This window comes from Mirounga angustirostris, unplaced genomic scaffold (genome assembly GCF_029215605.1).
Source record: "Mirounga angustirostris isolate CCGP_5_RB_7025 unplaced genomic scaffold, mMirAng1.0.hap1 SCAF_3, whole genome shotgun sequence".
Lineage (NCBI taxonomy): Eukaryota > Metazoa > Chordata > Mammalia > Carnivora > Phocidae > Mirounga > Mirounga angustirostris.
In genome coordinates this window covers 130,385,421-130,399,565 of record NW_026991711.1, presented here as the reverse complement: position 1 = coordinate 130,399,565, position 14,145 = coordinate 130,385,421, and the positions used below count along the sequence as shown (strand labels likewise).

Genomic DNA, 14,145 nt, shown 5'->3' with positions numbered 1-14,145 from the left:
TTTGTGTGCTCTCTCTCTTTCTCTCTCTCAAATAAATAAATAAAATCTTCAAAAAAAAAAAAAAAGGAATAGTACTGTGGATGCTAAAACCAATGTCAGACTAGCCAAGTTCTAAAGTTACACCTATTGATACTATACTAACCAGTATTTCTAAATTTTAGTTTTAGGTCACACATAACACTAATATACCAATAAATAGAAACCATAAGTATATGTGTCAAAATACAGGAGGAAGACCACAGCTAAACTTTATAGAAAAACCTACCACCTTGTAATTTAACATGATACTAAAACATTTTTGGCTATTTTTCTATTTATATGTACATTGAAGATAGAGCCAAATAGTGAATGAGTCTATAGGAAGGTATAAAGGTCATTTTTAAGTCCTGCTTTTGGGTGTGTCAATGTTTGTCATAACAGCAGAAGGAAGGCTGAAACAAAGTAGCAAATATCATAAAAGGAAAAAATACTGTTAGACAAATTCTGTCTTTAAAAACAGTGGCAAAACCCCCTATCTCCCTAGAGTCTGCATTGTCACCCTCCCAATAGATGGTGAGCTTTCAAGCAAACCCACAGTAGAAGGAAAACCTCTCCAGGAAGCCAGTGTCTTTGCAAACAAGGACAGCAGGTTTCTCTCTATTGTCGCTGCTTTCTCTCGCCTCTGGGAATTGGTTTGCCTTTCGATAGCAATCCAGGAAGGGTTGGTGCCCCCCAAGTTAGCAAGGCTCTGCCAAATACCAGAGGCTCTTCTCTGGAAGAGGGAGGCTCCTCCTTTGGACGTGAGGCGCCCCTACCAGAGAGCGCGCTTACAGAAACGGAAACCACTAGCTGTGCCGAATGAGTCAAGTGATGAAATCAAGACTAGTACATGGGAAGGAAGCTCACCCAATAGCTCACGAACCTAACTGGTGACAGAAGCTGCTGAACCTTGCTCGAGTAAACCGTACGAGCCAAGAGTTGCAGCCGTCATGAGGTGGTTCTCCGGGGCACTGGGCCCCTCAGTCTCCCGGCAGTGCACCCCTTCATTTTGGCGAACCGTGGAGAGGAGCAGAAGTGTGTGAGGGGAATACAGACCTTCTGGTTCCCCAAGGACCCAGACTGACTTCTGGTTACAAGGTGACCACTGCCACCAGGTCAGGGCAGGACTCCTCAAATGTAGACGGGCAGAGACGCGCCTCGCTTGGAGAGCCGGCCTCACGGCCCGCGGAGAGAGAAGCGGAGCGGCGGCTGCGCTCGGCGGGGACAGCGCCCCCACCCAGCGAGCGCGGCGCTCCGTCCTCACCTGGAGCGCTCAGGTAGGGCTTGGGCGGGGCGGGAGCCTGGCGCGCAGGCGCGGGGCGGGGGCCTCGCCCCTGCCGACGTCGCAGGCTGGAGCTCACCTGGGAGACTCCAAGAGGAAGCGGAGCCTCGGTTCGGCCTCTCCTGGCAACGCAGGAGAGCCAGCGGGAAGGCAGGAGGCGGCGGCGGCGGAGGCGGAGCCGGACTGAGCGGCAACTGTAGCGACAGCAACCGGAGGCGCCGCCGCCGCCGCCACCTGCACCTGGCGCCCGGCCCAAGTCCAGCGCCCGCCCGGCCGCTGCTTCCCGCCGTCCTGCCGTGCCCACCCGCCAGGTAAGCGGGCGGAGCGGCGCTCGGGCCGGGGGCGGGGGGACCAGGAGACCCTGGGCAGCGTCGCGAGGGGCGGTAGGACGGACTCGAAGGTTCCCGTGGTGGGGAGAGGGGCACGGTCCCAGTGGCCGGTTGGAGGTGGTCTCGAGAGCAGTGTTTCAGTTGCCCCTCCCGAGACGCCGAGAGGAGCGCCCGAGGCCGGGGCAGGTGGCGCGCCGGGGGTTAGCCCTGTCGCCCCTGGCAGGCTCGGTAGGGAGGCTCCCGAGGAGCCGGAGCCGGTCAGAAGTCCCGGTGGCCCGCCGCTTGACCCTGGGAGAGTCCGAGTGGGAGCGGGGGGAGGCCTGAGGGGCTGGGCTGGGCGCGAGACGGCCGCGTTGGCACGCGTGCTAACAGGTTGCTGGTGGTCTCTGGTCCCCGTGCCGGGGCGGGCGGGGGCGGGGGTGGGGAACAAGTCCGCGACGGGAAAGGGCATGGCTTTGCCAGGCAGCTCTCCCAGCCGGACCCCAGACAGCCCTAGGCTGGAAACCGCGGCCGCCCTAGCCATTTAAATGGTTTCCGAGGGGTTTGGAAAGCGCTCTGCGGTCGCGACGCGGACATCGCTCTCTCCCTCTCTCTGGTCTGTACACTTTTCCGGGCGCACCCCCTAAGCCAGAGCTGCGCCCGCTTTCCGGTTTGATCGGGAAGAGTTATTTTCTTCGTGGCAGGAAGAAATCCAGCTGCCACTCACCAACCGCACACCGTCTCGTTAAAGGACCTGTTGACTTAAGACCTGTATATCGCGGCTCTGGTTTGCCTGCGGCATATGACTCAAAGGTTCAGAAAAACTTTGTTTCAGGATCCTGCCACGACTGAACCTGGGTGTGCCAGGCCCAAATTCCTTTCCCTGCCTAATTAGGCTTTTCTGAAGCTTAAGAACTGAGGGTGAAACTGGTGCTTACCTTAGCCTTTTATTTCCTTCTCTCTCAAAACTCATCAAAAACACTCCACTTCAAGCTCATCAAATAACTATATTTGTTTTTAGAACCCCATAGAGTTAACAATTTTTCTGATTTTAGAAAATGTGATGAAGCCAGTGTAACTTGCTATAAAAGTTATACTACATAATGAAGACATTTAAATTCAAATTCTGTTGTTAAAAAGTAAGAAAGTTGCTGTGTTTTCATTTGAGAATTTCCGGTTGTGAGAAAGTCTGTTGCTGCTTTTACTGTATACATTTTCTTTGAGTCTGTGGCTAAAAGACATGAGGTTAAAGTCATACCCTACAATTAGAATTCTTTAAATTTAACTTTTACTTTTTAATATCTGAAGTCTAGCATACGTATTAGTTTAAACATTCTGAACAGCTTATTTGTACCAAGCGTCTTTCTTTTTATATCGCTTTAACTATATAGCATTTATACATAGAGATTTCTAATAATAAATGGCAGTTCCAGTGCCTACATTTGTTTATGCTATATTTGCTGGTTTTTAAAAATATATTTTAAATTTGCACACTTAACAAAATACTTTAGGCAAATCCTATAGTTTGTTGTTGTTTTTATTAAATATTTTGTTTAAATTCAAATTAACAAATACTGTATTATTAGTTTCAGAGGTAGAGTTCAGTTGTATATAACACCCAGTGCTCATTCCATCAAGTGCCCTCCTTAATGCCCATCACCCAGTTACCCCATCCCTCCACCCTCCTCCCCTCCAGGAACCCTCATTTTGTTTCCCATAGTTGAGTCTCTTATGGTTTGCCTCCCTCTCTCTCATTTTTGTTTTATTTATTATTATTTTTTTTAACGTGCAGTTAAAGATAAAAAGTCAGCCACACAAACAGGATGTCATTATTAATGATATTTTCAAGCAATGCTTTCTGCTTTTGTCAAAAGAGCCTGGCTGGCCCTCCTAATCTCTCCATTCAGAGAAATACATATGTTAAATACTATTTAAAAATTAGAGGTAGGTGTTGTTCCTCAAGTTTAGAGTATTAATTTAAACTTCATTGATTATTGAGCCAGATGTCATTAGACTATCTTTACTCTTAAGGGAGAAATGTAACATGTTTACATTAGCTAGAGTAACAGTGTGCCTCAGTTAAACTATCTGTAAAATAGAAAAACAAACAAACTTCCCTAGATTAAGATAATGAGGCTTTAAATCAGGAATCTCCTCTTGTCCTAGCATTATCAGGATGCCCTTCTCACTTTGGATATTTAGTCAATCCATCCAGTTTGTGATAAACCAAAGCTGAGAGAGGTATTCTAACTTGAGCAAGTTAGCAAGTTAGTGGTAGACATGGCATTATTATTCCAGAGACTTGACTCAAGGCTCATGTTATCTTTTCACCACCTTTAATCCCACTTATCATAAGATGTTTATCTTTTTGTCTTTCATATAGTTTGTAAGGCCTTTATGAGTACAGAATAGTCCATTGTTCTTTGTCCAGCTCTGATTTACCCTAATTTCTACTTGTCCAGATGATGCCTAACTCCAGGGAGAATGAGTGAGGATGTCATTCTTCTCTTACTGTGGATCACATGTGTATTGAAGATGCCATGTGGATTGAGATGTTTAATCCTTCCTTGGTATTTCAGAGCCACAGTTAATTTTTTAAGTCAACATGGACAACATAATTCAGTCTTCTGATCTTTTATTGTATTGGCTTAAAATATATTTTATGAGGCAGCAACCCAGGGTCATCCCTCCATTGGCAACACTCTAGATTTTTGGCTGGCAAGCACACTTCTTCAACATTAGTATTTTTAAAACTTCTTTTTGGACTGTAATCCTCAATAAGAAATGTATTCTATGCTTCAGTGCAGTACACTCTGTGTGTATGTGTATGTGTAACAAGGCTCACAAAACAATATTTAACCTCACAACGTGGATTTTCTCTATTATTTTAAAAATACTGGTTTCAACACACTGGATTGATTTTTATGACCACAAATGGCTGGAACCTACAATGCAAAAAATGGCATCCTATTGAATTTGCATTTTTAAGGCTGATTTTTCTATTAGCATACTGTGTCATATACACACACATATTTGAAAGCAAGAAAACCAAACTGTACATTTTTAAAAATATAGAATTGTACTCTAATTCTCATTAAACATTTAGGACTTGAGACTCTAGGACCTGATGCTAGACTAAATCTCTCAAACATAGGAACTGTATGAAATTTCACTGTACATTACTGTGTTTTAAATGGATCCTTCAACATAGTGTAGTATGTTTGGGGACAGGGAAAACGAAAAGTTCTTCTGAGGGGATTTTGATAGTAACAATTACCAAGTGAAAGTTTGAGAGAGAAAAATAATTCTGTCCAGCTCTATTCTAAGTTCTAAATTTTATGGCATGTTAATAGTGCTAGATGGGATGTTAAAAAAATTATTAAAGTAAACATAAGCCAGTTTATTGTTGTAGTCTGTTAACATTTTATATATATTTTTCTTTTACTATGAAACAGATATAAGAGACAAATTTTTGGAATCAGACTCCTAGCCCCTAAAAAGACTAGACTGGGAGATTGAGAGGTTGGACGAGGTCCCTAAGTGACCTGTAGGGACATAGGCTTGGAAACTCTGATGGGATGATTAAGCCTTCCATAGAAGCTTTTAATTTTCACTCCTGATAGAAGGAATTTTTCTCCAAAAGAAAATAAGTATATTTAATATTTTGCAAATGATCAATGCCCAAATCATCTTGAGAACATATTCAGTTCTCTGGTTCATAAAGTGTAGAAATGCATTTGTTATGACAGATCTTTTATGGTTAGAAAATCTGATAGGGAAGGACATATTTTCTTTTTTCTTTTTTTTTTTTTTTTAAAGATTTTATTTATTTATTTGACAGAGAGAGACACAGCGAGAGAGGGAACACGAGCAGGGGGAGTGGGAGAGGGAGAAGCAGGCTTCCCGCGGAGCAGGGAGCCCGATGCGGGGCTCGATCCCAGGACCCTGGGATCATGACCTGAGCCGAAGGCAGACGCTCAACCAGCTGAGCCACCCAGGCGCCCCGGGAAGGACATATTTTCAATCACCTAATTATGCATCAGAATTATGCATCAATATCAGAATAATTCATTTTCTATAATTTGGGTAATTTTAACACAGTTAATGTACTGCTAATAGCAACATTGAATTTAAATCAGTGCCAGCAATGGCAAGAGACCAGAATGCATTAATTTATGTGGTACAGCAGAGACAAGGAGGACTCTGAATACTGGGTCATTAGTGACTATTGACAGATGAAATTTCCTTGAGTCATTCTCTGAGTTGGGCTCATATTTTTGGCACCAAATAGAGTATTTCCCCGAGTTTACATTTTCCCTGTAATTGTTTTAGTTTTAAGCTGTCCCACCAGTTTGTTCATCTATCCCAATCCCCGCTGGACATCTTTAAGATGTCATAATTATCTGAGATTATACCTGAGTAAACCAGAACCTTCATCCCATCAGACAAAAACAACCTGTTTTACTTCCTTTATTTTATTTGTAGGTGTTACTACATTTAACATTTCTTATCCACAATTCCAGAACCAAAAAAAAAAAAAATCTCTGAAAACCAAAATGGTTTTGGTAACTCATTTGTCAGCAAAACTTGAACTCAATTTGCTACAAAACCTAAATGCACTGTCAGGAAGCTATTTATCATTTATTCCACTTGGTGGGATGTGTCTTCTACAGATATGCTGCTATATTTGATTACTTGGTATTGTTCCAGGAACTGCTGGGGGTACACTGTTATATTGGGTATGTAAACCATGTCTCCTTTCTAACATCCAAAATACTCTGAATTTTTTTTTTTTTCAAAATATTCTGAATTTTAAAACATACTTGGCTGCAGGGATTTTGGAGAATGGCTTATGGATCTGTACCACTATCCAACTATCATGGCAGAAATCCAGGAGTCATTTTTTTTACTCTCTTTTCTTAACCTCCACAACTATCAGATCACTGAATCTATTAACGTTTTCACCCTTCTTTCCCCCACAAATTCTACTTCTCTAGTTCAGGGTCTCATCAACTCTTAACTGGGGTACCATAGCCACCTGCTACCTGAAATCTTAGCAGATGGTGTTAAGCTCAAATCCATTCTCAGCAGAACCCCCTCAGCTAATGATCTCTAAAAATGTAAACCTGAATTCTCCTCTGCTTAAATCTTTTAGTAACTTCTCATTGCTCAGGATAGAACCCATGGTCCTTAAAATGGTCCCACAGAATCTGACCCTTGTTTAACTGTGGATCTGTACTCGGTAAACCAAAATTTTATATTCCAACAACAGAGTTCATTGTTTTTTCCTGTGTGCTTTTCTCTTGTTACTACCCGCCCCCCTGCTGAGATACCTTCCTTTTATCTTTACCTCTGTAACTCTTTCTGGTTTTTAAGACTCAGTTGAGTTCTCACCTCACTTAGGAAACTGTACCCCACAACACACACACCTCAATATACACCTGAGCTGGGGGGAGATGTCCTATTCATAATTCTATCATGCACTTTACATATATGATTGAATATAATCTGCTTTTGTGCCTGTACACACACGCACACCCCTTTAGATATTTGCAAAGCATGGAATATTTCTCTTTCCTCTAAGCCTATTGTGGAGTAAAAATATTAGGGTGAAAGTGGCACAGGGAGGGGAGAGGAATCGGGCAGGCAGGATATTTGCTTTTTTTATGGGCAGCAACCACAGAAGTTGAGGAGTAAGGAAACTTGTTTCATGTATATAATTAGTCTATTGAATTTAGATTGCTGTTATTTCCATCTTATTCCTTTGAATTCTATATTATTTTTGTGCCTTTTGGTTTTGTTCCAAGACCTGGGTTTTACCATTTAGAAGTGAAGAGTTAACTTTATGATTGAAATGTCTTATAGTTTTTGTTTGTGAATATTTTACAATTGAGTATATTGCTGTTGGTGAGGAGTTAAGGGGGGCAGCTTTTACTTAAATCATATAATCAGACTAGACCAAAAAAAAAAAAAAAGGCATTCTGTCAGTTTTACCTCTTACATAAATACTTTTTTTTTTTTTTTTAAGGTTTTATTTATTTATTTGACAGACACAGCGAGAGAGGGAACACAAGCAGGGGGAGTGGGAGAGGGAGAAGCAGGCTTCCCACGGAGCAGGGAGCCTGATGCAGGAATCAATCCCAGGACCCTGGGATCATGACCTGAGCCCAAGACGCTTAACGACTGAGCCACCCGGCGCCCCTTACATAAATACTTTTCAAATCTATCTACTTTTGTCCATTCCTGTCACTACCATCATCTCTTGCCTGGATTTTTGCAAATGGCCTCCCTATTGATTATCTGAATTCTTGCTGGTTGGTTCCCTCCCCATGCTGTACCCAGAGGGATCTTTTCAAAACATTCAAAACTGCTTAAAGCCCTTCATTACCTTAGGATAAGGCAAACTCCTTGACTCAGCCTAAAGGCCTGGCACGATTTTATTCCTGCGTAGTGTGCACACCTCTGTCATGTTACTCTCTGTTCTGGCTCTGCTAGCCTTTTTTTTATCACCGTGTTCCTCCTGCCTTTGTCTTTTCAAGGGTCATCATCCCTGCCTGGAACTCTCTTCCCTCCTCTTTTGGCCTATCTAGCTAAAACTCACCCTTTAGATTCCAGTTTGAGCTCCCCCTTTCCAGCACTAAGTAGAATTTTTCACCAGTCTTCTCCTCCCCCACCCCCACCCCCACCCCTAACTGTGGATTAAAGTGAAGACTGTAGTCTCAAGAAATAAAGTCCAACTTAGTACCTGGGGGTGTTAACTTTGTGAGTTTTCTCACAAAGGGAAAAGACTTTAATATGTGGCTCCTGTTTTTAAAATGAGGTTTTAGTTATTAATTAATGTCTTTATATTTTTTATTAACAAGAGTTAATATTTGTTGTCTTAATAAGTATTAGCCCTTATTTACTATTTTACTATTGAGCACTTATGTGCCAGGCATATTTTAAGCAATTTACGTGAATTAAACATTTAATCTTCAAAGCCACTCAATGAGGTGCATGCTATTTTTCTCCCTATTTTAGAGACAAGAAAATTGAGAGATTAAGTAATTTGCCTCTGTCTATGAGGCCAGTGAGATGGCAGAGCCAGTATTCAAATCCGGGCTGTCTGATTCCAAATCCTGGACTTCTATCCTACTTACATGTAAGTAAAATTAGAAAGAATTATTAAAAGGCTCACAACAGCAACAGCAACAAAAATCCAGTCAACTCTTTTTTTTTTTATTTAACTTATTGTGGAGATAAAAATGATGCTTTAATGTGCAGAGTTACAGGTTATCATTCTACTAGCATACTAGGGTATCTGTGGGATCGCCTGGATCCCCGTGTTGGGACTCCCTGCTCAGTGGGGAGTCTGCTTCTCTCTCAGTCACTCACTCTCCAATAAATAAATCTTCTAAAAAAATTAAGAATAAAAAATTAAAAAAAAAATCCAGGCAACTCTCATCTCCCTCAGTCCTGCTGCCTCTAGGCAACAACGTCAACCTCTTTTAGGTGTTTTTTGCGGTATTTGTCTTTTGCAATAATATGTATATGCTGCTATTTCTTAAGTTATCAATATTTGATATTATCTACTGACTTCCCATTAAAGGAGGTAAATATTTAGCTCTCTTACACACATTCCCCTTGCTCTCCCTTCTTCTGCCTCCCAATATAATTCTCACATTTTTTGTTTCCATTTTAGTATTTACTTATGATTATGTACATATTGTTTACTGAGGCAAGTATATTGTGAGTCTGGGTAAAATTATTTTAATCATGGAGTTAATAATTAATTCATTTAAGAAAAAGATAGCTTAGTTTTTCCACATATCAGTTCCTATTTCTATATACTCCCACATCTTCTCAGTATGGTTTTTCCACATAATCACACCAATTTATTGGTTTCTTCTGAAGCTCTCTGTCCTCTCGTTCCAATTTGGACTATTGCTTACTAGAGCTGTTCCATAGCAGTTGTTTGGGATTTTTTTTTACTGACATTTCTGATGGAATCCCTATTTCTTAGATACGGATGATTTTATTGTTTATTTACTGTCTCATGTAGATGGACTACATTCCCCAGTAGCTTCTTGAGAAATGGGATTAAGAAATTTGAGATATTACCTGTCAGAAAATCTTTATTCTATCTTCACTTTTTTCCAGCTTATTTTTTAAGTAGTCACTCTCTTCACAGGCTCCAAAATTTTAAAAAAGTAAGGAGGTGTATATGATAAGTCTTCCTTTCATTGTTGCCCTCTGACACCTGATTTTCCTCCCTGTGAGCAAACAATGCTCTGTGTGTGTGTGTGTGTATAAAATATATAATATATATAATTTGCCTACCTAGGACTTCTGATGCAAATTATTTTCTTTGTTTTATTTGAGCTTTTTGACCATGACCTTTGTTTTTCTCAGATATGACCCATTTTTTTTTGAACTGATTAAGACTTGTTGCTGTCATTACCTCGGTCTCCTTCTCATACTCTTACCCTCTATCATGACCTCTGTTAGCATTCATGGCCTCTTGCCCTGTTATTTTAGCTCCAGGTCCTTCTCTGCAGATAATCTAGAACAGAGAGCATTCCTTAGCTGGTCTTTTTCAGCAAGTCAGGAACCCATCTTTACACACTTCACCATTTAACAACCTTCCCAGCCTCCACATCAATTCATTTGCTGAATTCAACTAACCCTGACTCCCAGATCTCTTACCGAACCTCCACACCCCTTCTATTCAATCCCTCACCTGGATTACTTTTAATAGCCTCCTAATCACCTTCAGTCTCCTTTCTGGCTTGCCCCTCAGCCCCCAAAAATCTATATGCAGCACAGCTTCAAGAATAAGCATTTTAAAATTTCAGTTGTGGGATTAGGTCATCACCTTATTTAAAACCCCTCAGGGCCTCTCCCCTTTACCTAAAGAATTAAGTACAAATCCCACAGAATTAGGTATCCCTCTCTTCCCTATATGGAGCTTGGCATTCAGCATTCTCATAGACCTCACTGTGTGGTAACTGACTGTGTATAGTCCTGAGGAAAATTATCCTGTTTGAGGTTGGCTTTTGAGAGAAGAATTAAAGTTTAGTCTGACACTGGTTTATTTCCAACTGAAACATGTATTAATAAGACGTTTTCATTCTTTACCCATGAGGGGTGGGTAATGCAGGAATTTCAGATGGTGACTAGATAAGTGGAGGGATATTGTATGTTTCAAAATAGGTGCAAATATCGCCTAATCTTAAAGGCAGACATTGATTTTATGCCTTTTTTTTTTAATGATGTTACGGGTTTGTGAAGGACTATTTGGTTCTTTTATATCTGGGAATGTGGAAGTTAATGGAGACTGGGTAAGTACAGGGAAATATGTAAATGTTCAGGTTGAAGACTTTTTGGATTTCTAGACCAGGAGTTGGGAAACTACAGCCTTTGGGCCAAATTCTATCCACCACCTGTTTTTGTAAACAAAATTTTATTGGAACTGGCTGTGCCCATTCATTTGTCTATTGTGTATGACTGCTTTTGCACAACTAAAATAGAGTTGAGTAGTTGTAGTAGAGACCGTAAGGTCCACAAAGTAAAACATATTTACTCTTTAGCCCTTTATAGAAAGTTCACCGACTTGTTTTCTAGAGAGGAATGGAAGCTGAAAGGTGGAGGATGAGTACCCATTGAGCTGTAGATAAGCCTGTAGAAAGGTGAATGCAAAGTGATAGTAATTGAGCAGCAAGCAGTCTTCCTCACTTGCTCCCCCATTCCCTTATCCCTTAATATTCTGAGGCCTCAAAAGGGAGAATGAGTGGATAGAAATTGTCTACTAATTGTGAGTTTTGGGACTCCTTCATAAAAGGAATATTCGCTGAACTTACTGTGTGCAATCTGCATGCCTATCCTCGAACTATGTTCCGTGATAAGGCCCAGTATACTCTCCCTTTACTAAGATATTGAGAAAAACATTAGCGAGGGAAGTCCCTGCATTAGTGGGGAAAACAAATCTGTGGTTGCTCTCCTTTGTAGGCTATTAAGATTGGCTCCCTGGTTTCAGTGGAGATGATGGGATCCCATAGTAGCAGAAGACAAGTGGTAGCATTTAATCACCAAAGACAAAGAAGGGATGTATGCAGTAATGGAAATCGGGGACAGAGATGTAATCAGAAGGCACTGTTTTGCAAATGGGATGAATGAAATAGTTGGGCAGTATTACAGTATCACTTTGTGTACGTACCAGAAAAAACTAGGCCTGGGGGCAAAAACATGGACTTTGGTTGCCACAGTTGAGCATCATTACCTCTCCCCCAGTTTCCAAATGTAAGTCACTTCACAGGCCCAGAGCCCTTTGATTGAAGTTGAGGCCTAGTCTTGAGGAAGGCTGCACAATTGCTTCAAGCATTTACCACAGATCTTCCTCAAAAGCCTTCTCCAGAGAGACGTGTAGCCATGCTTTGGGGAAAAGAAAATACTCAGACCTTTCATACGAATTCCTAGGGAGCCAAAATACCACTTGTGGCCCTCTAGTCATAATGGGGAATTATAGTAGTTAGGTAGTAGATGGAGTCTTTGCTCAAGTCTGACTCACAGGAGGCCCAGGTGTCAGCAGATCTACCCTGTGCTTATTTCTCCCATTTCCTTAATGTGTAAGGAAGACATTCTGGATGACTGGCAGAATCCCTATATTGGTTCTCTAAGTCATAGGTTGAGGACCATTGTGATAGGAGAGCTAAGTGGAAGACCTTAGAGCTTCTCTTCCTTCTAAGATAGTAAATCAGAGATAATACTGTATCCCCAAGGGGTTTGTTCAGATCAGTGCCACCCTCAAAGATTTGAAATAAGACTTGAGATATCTATCACATCTCGATTAGCTCACTTATTTGGCCTTTGCAAAAGTTGGATGAATCTTAGAAAATGAATGGACTATTGTAAGCTTAATCACTGGATGATTCCAAATGTGCTTGCTGTCCCAGATGTGATATCTTTACTTGATATAATCAACACAGCCTCTGGCATTTGGTATGTAGCTATTGACTTGGTTAATTGCTTTTTCTCCATACCAATTTACAAGGACCACCAAAGGCAATTTGCTTTTATCTAGCACAGCCAAGGCCAGGTCAGTTCTCCTGTCCCAGAAATCTTAATTATCCCAACAACCCACAAAATATCACATTGATTTACTATGTTGATAATACTATGTTGATTGTATCTGATGAGCAAAAAGTAGCAAGTACCTTAGGTGTCTTTGTCAAGTTTATGAGAACCAGAGGGTAATCAGACCCAGAAAAATTTGGGAGCATTTCAGTAACATTTCTGGGCATTCAGTTGGGTCACTATACTTAATAGACCTTTATTTTTGGAGGTGACATTTTCTTCTCTCCTTCCCATTTTCTTCTTCTTCTTCTTTAAACAAATTATTACATTGAAATTGTTTAATATTAAGTTTATAATTTAGTCTTTAGGTAACAGGATATTAGGTGGGATTGTGACAGAATTTGAAAAGTAATTCAGAATGTCACAGTAATGGATACAATGGCTATCGGCACTCTGCATCTCATTTTGAGGTTTCCTCTTCACTTGTGAGGAGGATGCTTGCATCTTGTTAGGTAGAATATAGAGTTGTTTTGTTATTGTACAAGAGTTCAAATGTGTGAGAAAGTGTGTACATATGGAAACTGAGTAGTCAAAAGGGTAGACTATGCTGTTACCTATTTATTGTCTCTCAGGTCCAAATTTAGTCTCTTCTGCTCTGTAATAATGGAGCAGGGCCCTGTAAATATTTCTCCTTTGCTGACTGGTATTTTTTTTTTTTTAAGATTTATTTTATTATTTATTTGAGAGAGTGAGAATGAGAGAGAGAGAGAGTACATGAGAAGGGGGAGGTTTAGAGGGAGAAGCAGGCTCCTCGCTGAGCAGGGAGCCCGACGCGGGACTCGATTCCGGGACTCGATCCCGGGACTCCAGGATCATGACCTGAGCCGAAGGCAGTCGCTTAACCAACTGAGCCACCCAGGCGCCCCCTGCTGACTGGTATTGATGTTAAGCCTTAACCAGTAGAGGGCACTGGAGGGACACTGGAAATAGAAGGTGCTTCCCTTCCTGGTTTCAGGGTGGCTTCCTGGTTAGGCTCTTTCTGGGCATATTTTTTCTCTCTTTCTCAGCCTCCACATAGTTTTCACTAGTGTTAGGTAATTGTGTGGCGCATCTTCCTCTAGAGTTGGCACACCCCTACCCCCTGCACTTTCTCCAGAGCTTGACTTGGGCAATAGTGTTGTACCCTGGAGTTATAGACATCATGGACCTGTTCCCTTGCCTAAGTCACCGATCCCCACACTCTGTGTTTAGCCCCACACATGCGCACTCTGGGGGCCCCACAAAACTGGGTTTCTAGGGAGCCTGCTGCCCAGATTTTATCCCAGGAACCAGCTTGGCGCCATATTGGCCCAGGCTATACATGAATGTACACTAGACTCTTGGAGAAGACAGCTTCTTAACTCCAGGTGCCATCAGCAACCAGAAGCAAGCAGTTCTCCTCAGCACCTAGCATATTCCAGGGTTTGACACCTCGCTATGACTGGC

At 41.6% G+C, this 14,145-nt stretch overlaps 1 protein-coding gene across 7 annotated transcripts in view; it reads left to right on the top strand.

The window, feature by feature from the left end:
• Positions 1-14,145, top strand: part of GALNT3 (polypeptide N-acetylgalactosaminyltransferase 3) — a 97,645-nt gene that overhangs the window by 52,717 nt on the left and 30,783 nt on the right. For 3 of the 7 annotated variants that reach the window (XM_064586637.1, XM_045868707.3, XM_064586638.1), the window contains one exon: positions 8,629-8,749. The gene's annotated coding sequence lies outside the window, so the exon portion shown is untranslated. Of the gene's footprint in view, positions 1-876; positions 1,612-8,628; positions 8,750-14,145 lie in introns of those variants that run through there. The other 4 variants (XM_045868706.3, XM_045868704.3, XM_064586639.1 and 1 more) reach the window with 4 other exon arrangements.